Source organism: Neomonachus schauinslandi, chromosome 2 (assembly GCF_002201575.2).
Source record: "Neomonachus schauinslandi chromosome 2, ASM220157v2, whole genome shotgun sequence".
Classification (NCBI taxonomy): domain Eukaryota; kingdom Metazoa; phylum Chordata; class Mammalia; order Carnivora; family Phocidae; genus Neomonachus; species Neomonachus schauinslandi.
Window position 1 is genome coordinate 117,698,111 of NC_058404.1, and position 9,743 is coordinate 117,707,853.

Sequence of the window (9,743 nt, forward strand, 5' to 3'; positions counted from 1 at the left end):
AGGACAGGGATTCTTAGCCCTGGCTACATATTAGAATCACTTGGAGAATTGTACAAACTATCCACGCTCCATTCCTACTCCCAGAGATTCTGACTTAATGTGTGTATATGTGTTGGAGAAGGGGAAGGTCATTAGTATTATTTTAACCGTTTTCCAGGTAGTTCTGATATGCAGCCAAGCCTGAGAACCAAAGCTCAAGGCAGAGATCAGCAATTGGTTTTCTGTAAAGGTCCAAAGAGTAAATATTTTCGGCTTTGAGAGCAATATCATCTTCGTTACAAGTATTCAACTCTGCTATTATAGCATGAAAGCAGCCATGACAATATGTAAGCAAAATGGATATGGCTATGTTTCAATAAAACTTCATTTACAAAGCAGGCAAAACAGCTGGATTTTACCTCTGGGCCATTGTTTGCTGATCCTTTCTCTAGGACAGTGATTCTCAAAAACTTTCTTCTTGGGGCTCATTTATCTTTTTAAAAACTACTGAGGATCACAAAAAGCTTTTGTTTATGGGTTATATTTAGCAAAAATTACCATATAAAATATCAAAACTGGGAAGTTAAAGATACTAATGAACTGAAAATAATCATAAATCCATTTTGTTAAGATAAGCAATATATCGTTATTGTATTTTCAAAAGCAATTTATGAAAGGATGGCAATATTTCACATTTTTTTTGCCAAACTCTATACTATCCAGTTTAATAGGCATAGAGAGTCTCTTTGCCACCTTCATTTGCTCTGTTAGGATATGTTGTTAAAATATATGAGGGAAGTCTGGCCTGACACAGATGTGTAGGTATTTCTTGTGAGAAGGCCAATCTCCTTCTGAAGGAGTATTTTAATAACCTTTCCAGATAAATGTGAATAGTTTTTGACACTATATAATAATTCAACTAGTGATAATTTAAGTTGATTGCAATGTGGAATCTGAAACCATATCGAGGAACTTGTCACACACTATTACATTAAAATCTATTGGTTTACTTGCACTTCAAAGGGATCTTTTACCTATGCATGATTTTGTAATATCTTACATCGGTTACTTAGAAAATATTGTTTCATTGATTTACACCATTGGCACACTTCATTACATAATATTTCTAAAAATCACATTTGTTAATATCAGTGCTGATCTCTTCAGAAAAGTCTTTAAAGATTCAGAAGCTGTCAGGCGCATGGTGTCAGATACGATTTTTCCAAAATTCTAATTTTTACTTGAAAGCTTGAGTTTTATCACTGGCAACAAGTACTGTCAGGTTGTTCGCCTTCAAGTGACAGGCTCACTTCATTTATTTTCAAGAAAATGCCAAATACCCAAGTCTGAATAACCATATTTTGTTTATCACTTGTTCTCTCAAGTAAAAATGGTGTTCCATGAAAAAGAGATGAGTTCAGTTTGCAACTCAAACAATCACATATTGCTTTTCCTCAAGACGACCATTGTATTTTGGTATGTAGCAGAAGTGCTTTACGTGTTCTTTCCTTTTGATCCCACAGGATATTGAAAAGACTCGTACTCGATGGTTGAGATCTAATAAAGTGAATATTTTTTCCTGTTTCAGCAAGGGCATTCTTAACCGGAAGTGGCTTTTTTTTTTTTTAAAGCAGTAAGTATATGGTGACAAATAGGACACAAAGTGCAATGATACAGTGATGCAGTTTGGTGAGAGTGCCTTGGTTTGTGCTGAGGCACCAGTGATTTTACCCACCACTGCTGGTTGTGGCATTAGTGCAAGTGTTGTCAACACCGTGAAAAAGGCAAATAACCTCCTAGTGTTTTCACGAAAGTAGTTTTGACCTTGTGGATCCACTAAAAGAATCTTTGGGATTCCTAGGTGTGTGCAGACCATACTTTGAGAACCATTGTTTTAGGGGATGTCTTAAAAAGAATCCGTGTGTTGGTTTCCTTTGGTAAGGTGTTTCAAAAAAGAGATGTGCTCAGACAGAGTTGGCCAGTTTTCAAGCTGGCCAGAAAACAGTAGAGAGCCCAAAGACTTGGGATGAAAAGTGGTTGGGAAGCCAACTGCCTTCAGATCCCAAATGGAGCCATGAAAGTCCAGTAAAACTTTTTAGTTGGATAGCATGACCTAGTTTTAGGTCAAAGATCAGACTAAGAGTGAAGTCTTCTGATACGAAACCATAATAAAAGTAGTTAAGGAGAGGGAGGGAAGAGAAAGACCCGAGAATTACAGATGGGAAGTGAATACAATGGAAGCCTAGTATGTTTTTGATGGAAATTGTATTGTCAAGAAATCCAAAATATCAGACTAAACAACTCATTGGCTGAGCTGTAAAATCACATTTTGGTTCTCAGACTTTTGGTAACACTCATTTCAGCTGTGACCAAAGGGAGTAAATAGACAATAAGAACTCCTAAAAGCTGAGTCCAAGGAGGAAAGAGGAAAAGAGAATTATTCCCAAGTAGCAGAATTAAAGTTTAATTAAATAACTCACCTTCTCCCCAGGGTAGGGGCTTTAATAAGACCTGTCAAGCAGGATTTCAGAATTGCAGTAGACCAGTGAACAGTGTATCTCCCATTATTCCCCTTTTGGAATGGAAGTTCTAATTGCATTTATTCTGTCCATGATCCACCATTGTACATAGACTAGGCTCATAACGGACACCACTCTCTCCCTTACCTGCCTGCCAGGTACTAAGGTCTGAGCCGGGACTCCAAGCCATAAGGAGGTGGTATGACCACTGGATGGAGGAAGCCTGGTTACCCAAATGGAGTAGAATCTTCCCTTATACCTTGAACTGGATTGTGACATGAGCAAGGAAAAAAAAAACTTTATTGTGCTAAGCCAGAGACTTTTATTACCACACTTGTTACAGATGTTCTCGGTTATAGCATTTAGACTACTCTGAAGAAAGTAGAGGCTGTTCCATTGATCTAAACATGAGAAAATAAACTGAGGCAGTGGCAGAATCAGAACACACAGTGAAGAGGTAGACTCAGTAAGCTTCTGGAGACTGAGGGGATGTGAGGAGAAGGGAGAGCAAGGACTGTGGGATGAGTCCTAGCTCTCTGCGTCTAAGTGGGTGGAAGTTTTGAATGGTACCAATAGAACAATCCAGTGAAGTTGCCCAATAGACAGTAGTAATATGGAGGCTGAGAGCCCGGGGCAGAGGTCTTAAAAGGAGGCACATCAGGGTATAAGTGATAACAATCATTTATGACAATGATAAGACAAGACAATCATCAGGGTATGATGATGGTTGAAGCCATGGGAAGGAGCAGTGGTGGATAGAATTTGCTGGGAAGACTATTGAGAGGGAGAAGAGTACAGAGGTCATCTAATTAACAGAGTAGAATGCATAAAAGAGAATACTCCCAGAAAGGATGAACCCCCAGAAAGGAAGAAAAATGGCGGCAAAAGGGTAGGCCATTTTGAAGAAAAACAGTTCAAAGAATTATTAAATGGTAGAGTCAAATATTGCAAAGAGATCTAATAAGAGCTAAAAAAGATTTTTAAACTTAAGAGGGTATTGGTGACCATCAGCATAATTTTAATGGAGCTTTGATGTAAAATTCAGATCATTGTAGGATAAATCCCTTATGATTTTATGGATGAATAAACAGACTGAAGGTGTTAAATCTTGACCAAGGTCGACGGTACATGTTGGAGCTTGGCTTTGAACTCTTGGCCTACCCAAGACCACAACCCATGCTCCTCCACTCTTCCAAACAGGTTCTGAAAAGTGCACTTAAGTAAGATGCTGATTCAGATATAATTTTGATTATCATGTTGCTAAAGCAGTATAAAACAGAAGGCTTACAGAAACTGTAAAGGTTAATATTTTCAGAGAGAAAGGTGTAGGTGAATTTTCTATATTTTCTGAGACGATTCCCCTCCCATTCCTCCCTTCCCTGCTTTCTTTTTCTTAAGCTGATTGTATTGATTTTATTGGTAACTAGGAGTTAAATTTTGTAACACGAATGGGTGTGTCACTGTTATACATTTTTAATAGGATTATTTTGGTTTTAGAACACAGGTTGTATCAGTCTGCCGAAGTAAACTTTTTTCCTAAAACTATGTCTAAATAAGATGACTGATAGAACTTTTTCTCTCTAAAGTTTTATAAAACTTAATTAGCAAGATCAAAGGCTAGAATAGCCACAGTCACATTTATCAGATGCCTTGTTAGTAATTCAGCATTTAAAGTATAATCCCTAAACAAGTCAAAGACAGAGACAAATGTTTTTTTTTTAGGAGATTTAACTTACGATTTTTTTCTCCAATAAACCTAATGGAAAACCTTAAGTGCTGTTATAGAGCACTATTTCAAAATAAGCTCCTTAGCAAAATAAATGAAAGACATGTAGAAACCTGAAGAAGCATTTTATTCTTCAGAGCCAAGGTGTCTGCAAAACTCGTGTAGGAAACCTCTTTCATTTCATATAAAGACCATTTTGTGTGAAATAAAGGAAAGTAATTGGCATCATTTGAATTCATTATTCATTAAATTTAACTATTTTTGGCTTGGCATGTACTGATTTCCTAATCTGGAATGCCTGCTAAAATATTTTCATTACGATGTGTTATTTTGAGTAGTAAAGGACCTTCCAATTTAGGACTCAGAACATTCAATTTGGAGTATATATAAAGTCAAGAATAAATACAGTCAGCATTATTAAACATAAACCTTGCTACTGCCCTACTTCACTTGCAATTTTTGATTGCATAATTCATTCTTGTTTATCCCCTTTGCATTTCTATAGCAACTATTTCTGTGGAATTTATGTGTTTGATTGAAATGCCCCAGTAGAACAAAAAAGAAGCTTTTGTAAATTTTTTTAAAAGGGTGTGTGTAGTGATGAGGAATTGAGAAAGGACCAGCCTTGTTTGCAAAACAATTAAAAAAACATACCTTTTTATGTGTTCAAAATTGTGTGCAAACACGTTTGATTTGATGCATGTCCCATTTTAAAGACAGTGAGCCCCATCTGATTACCCATATTCACTTAAAATGGAGTGGCAGATGATAATCTCCTCTTAAAAATTAGTTGATAGGAAACAATTTAGAGAACAGAGATATTCAGCCTCATCTAAAAAACAAAAGCAAAAACAAAAAAACTCATGTTATTTTTAACTTCCCCATGTGGATTTTTATAAAATATAAATAGAAAAATGTAGCTGTCACATGCCAATTACATGTTACATAAGAGATAGGGTAATGGATATGCTCTATGTTTTAAGGGATACTATTTTGCAATGCACACTGCCACATGGAAAATTCAAAGAAAACATAAAATAGTTTATGGAAAAAAAACGAAATTAAACTAAGTTTATTTTTGTTTCTAAACCAGGCTTATTTCTTAGCAATTGTAAAACATTTTGTTCAGTTGTTCTCATCAGGACTAAATTTATCTTATTCAGACAATTCAGAAGGTTCACAAAATTTTTGCTTATGAAATTGAGATCTGACAAGATGTAGATTTCTAATGACTATTTTTCAGAGTCTGTTGTATGCTGGAAAGATAGCTTTGCAACTTCTAAATCTCTTATCAAATGTTAAGATGGTAACACATTTTATAAGGGCAATGAAAATAGAAAAATTACGTATTAACTAAATTTTGCATTGCTAACATTTTTAAACATGTTTTGTATGCAGGTGAAACAAGGCTAAAATTTTGGTTTTTAGAATTAGAATAGTTGTCTTGTATCATTAGTTATATATAATAAAGGCAAGTAAAACAAATACTTTGTAATTTCATACTAAATGTTTTCATTAATTCATTGAACAAGGATGAATTATTTACTCTGTGACAAGATATTCTACCTATATCTCTGGATGCATAACAAAGGTTTAGCCACTTGATACTTTCTGAAACCTAAGGACTAATTCTTATTATCACTGTGCAGTAAGATCATTTGGTGCAGGTCCTGAGTAAAAGAGAAAATAAAAGGGCAAACAAAACAAAAAAAACGTATGCCAATGAATTACAAAAACTACTATTTAACTGGGTTGGGACCAAAGGTTGTTAGTGTTGTTGGCCACAACTATCTGAAAAGAGCCCAAAATGTCAAGCTGACCTCTTAACGGTGACTGGGTGAATACCAAGGTTCAGTGGTTTGTTCTTGATGTGCATCCAAACATTTGGATGTCTGTCCAATATTTTTAGTTCGAGTTTTTCTTCTATTAACATAGTTTAAGAAAGTGTAAAGTAGGAGTTGAACATTTATGATACTATTTTTATCATTATATGAAACAAATGAAAGCAGTCCATATTTTGAATGTATTCCCTTAAGTTCATGTGGGGCTAAATTAGCTTGGCATTAGTTATTCATGAATCATTGTTGATAGCAAGAATACAGTTGTTGTGAATTCAGAACCCGAGGGACAGATAATAGATAAGACCATTACAGGCTGTGATGTGCTCCGTGAAAGACAGAAATGGGTGATGCGGATGATGGTAACGGGCTGGAGGGGGTGGGAAGGAGGCCAAAAAGAAGCTCTCTGAGGAGCAACATCTAACCTGAGGTCTGAAGGATGAGGAGCCCTGGGAAGAATCAGGGAAAGAGTGTTGCAGGTAAGCAGAACTAGGAGTGCAGAAATATGCAGCGAGAGGAGCTCATTGGTTAGGAACAGGAAGGAGGGTAGCTTAAGTTCCACTAGAAAGGATCTTTCAGACTTAGGTGATTTCATATCTAATGGAGAATGCCCCACGGTCAAGCAGGAGAGCCCGGGTTGTGCTACAGTAACCAACCGTCCCCAGTTGCAGCCACTCCAAACAACTAGATTTATTTCTCACTCACGCCGTTCATCCGTTGCAGCCGGCCAAGTGCTCTGCTCTGTGTGCTCCTCACTCCTCACCCTCGCTGACCGAGCAGTCATTGCCTGGAACATAGCGGTTATGGTGGCAGAGAAAAAGAACGCATGGCATATCCAGTACAACCTCTTAAAGCTTAGCACACATTGCTTCCACTTGCATCTCATTGGCCAAAGCAGTGACTAATCTCAAGTCAGGAAGGAAGTGTGGTTCTCCAGCATGCCTGGGAGACGAGTAGAACTGGAAGTGTCAATGAGTGGTAGTAAAAATATCCCCCGTGTGGGTCAGTGAATGACCTGGAATTGCACGTACAAGTTGTGAGGGTGTGTGTGGGAGGGTGTGTGTGTCTTCAGGGAAAAGGTCCATTGCTTTAATCAGATTCTCAAAGGAATCTGTGACACAACAATGATTAAAAACCGCTGGACCAGTTGAAAACTGTCATGTAAACAGATAATTGCTATACAAGGCAATTTGCAGGATGAGTGAAAGGCTGAAATGATTAAAACGTTGTGAGTGGGGATGTGTGCCCATGTGTATGTGCGCGCAAGTGTGTGTGGTGATAAGGAAGACGTTGAGCAAATTTGTAGATCAAAGGGTGGAAGGCAGAGAACAGAGAGCAGTGGATTAAAGACCCCGAAGGGGCTAGGGGAAATGACTGAAGCCCAGAAGGTGCCTGAGGAGACGGTATCCAGTATTCTCTACAAGTGTTAACTTTGGGGATCGGCTAATCCCCTGACGAAATTAGGGGGGAAAGGAGGAAAAAGGTGGATGCCCCCATGGGTCAGGCTGCAGGTGGAGGGGAAAGAGAGGACCTCTCTTTTGTCTGATAGATGGACAAGGGCAGCTACTTAGACTGACAATTCGGAACAGCTGTAGGGGAAATCTGAAACGGAGCTGACTGGGGACAAACGAAAGGACTGCCAATAGCACTGAGGGCTCAGCTGATGTTGGAGAACATAGATTTGGTGCGGTGCCAGTACACAGAGTGATGGGATTTTTCCTTATCCATGCTCAGCTGCCTGGAAGCAGGAGCTGAGAAAGTTAACGGTTGGACTGATTTGGGCCTGGGGATTGGCAGGGCAGGTTTTGCTGATAATATGAACATGTTTTGCTGATAATATGAAGTTCAAGAATCTCTGATCAGGCAACAAGGACTAATTTGACTTTTAATTTTTAAAATTAAGCTGATCAGGAATGGCGAGAAGCAGCTTTACACCTACAGTTGTTCTTTGTGAGTTGCGGTTCTCACTCCCTGGACAACTTGGTTTTGTTATGAATTCGTAACTGATATAACCACTAGAACCAGTATGGTTAAGAGTAAGCAGTATTGCTTATTTCTTACTGCTTAAGTAAGTGTAATCATGCTACAGCCACATAAGATTTTATGTGTTCCTAATACTCTCCTATTCCTCTAGTAAAATCTGACAGAAGAAAGGTAGAAGAAAAAAAAAAAAAAGCTCTAAAAATATAATTACATACTCGGAGACAGAATTGCTTAGGTAAGCATCTTGCTATTAATTAGTATGTTGTATACTTTGCTGCCTTGGCTGCTACTAAGACACTGTATTTAGGGAAACTATTAAATGAAGACAAAAGAAAAACATCTGGAGTAGCTTAGCTCCAAAGCAGAGTGCGGTGTGAAGTAGCGTTGTGTTGCGTGCCTCTTTCCCCAGTTGCCTGCCAAATCCCTAAATTTCCCTGATTTCAGGGAGGTCACATCATAAGCATTTGATTAAAAACCCTGTTGCCGTTCATAAAGGCTGCAAATGCGTACTTAAGGCAAACACATCCATAATGCTAATTCTTCTGGCATAGGTTCTTGAAACCTGTCCTTTCACTTTCCATCTCCTCGGAATGGAGGTTTTTGTCTCTGACGTGTCTATTGATGACTGACGGGTGAGGTGAGCAAGTCTGATCATTTAGAATTATGTTTGAGGCTGAAATTAAATGAGACTTTTCACATCCTTCCCCAACAGAAAGGAGTTAGCTAGCAGGAGGCAAGCAAGTTACAATTCTAAAAAGAGGGTGTTTTTACAAATGGCTCTTCCCCAGAAGACCCTCTCTCAGAATTTCAGTTGTTGGTAACTAGCAGGTTTTATCTCCAGGAACTGTCTCTCTTCGCTTCTGGTCTGCCAACTTGTAGACGGTCTTCAGCTGAGGCAGCGCTGCCAGAAGGAATAGCTGGAGAACTCCTCGACTCTCTATTTATTTTAGAGTATGATAATTTGAGGGAAAATTAAAATTGCCAGTTTTCCATTACATAGGAAAGCTCTCAGTGCCGGTTATCTCATCAGACCTCACAAATATACTTCTGCGGAAAATTGTGTAAACAGATGGGAAAGCCAAGGAAAGGAGGGGTTCGCGTCTGGTCAAAGTCCACACAGTGTGTTCAGGGCAGGGCTGGGCACCCACACCTCCGGACTGATCTGACGGAGCTCTTCCAGCTCTAGCCCAGGACAGGGCAGCATGCAGATGCCCAGGTCATGGAGTCGGCACCAAGCAGAGGCCTAGCCATGCACGGGGCAAGGATACTAGGTTTTAGATCTGCACATGTTGACTGCTACTAGCGGTCCTCGAGGCCCAGAGACTAGGAGCACTCTGAGAGCAGGGGCCGTCCACTCATCTTCACAAACAGCACTGACCTCAGTGCCTGGCATAGCACTAGAAATCCACTCAACGGTGGGTCCTGTCGAATACATTCAGCGCCTTTAAAAATGACCCAAATACTCTCATTTCTCTGCTCGCCAGGTTTCCGTGGCGTCTCATTCCACTCAGAGTTCAAGTCAAAACCCTGACCCAGGTGATTCAGTCTCTGCAGCTTGTGACACTGCGCTGCCTAGTCTCCATTCCTGGGCTCTCCCCACACACCCTCCTCCTGCTCCTTTTCTGTGGCCCTTGGCTATTCTCGACGCCTTGGCCCTTACTCTGCATCCCTCTGCATCCCTCTACATCCCTGGGCCCT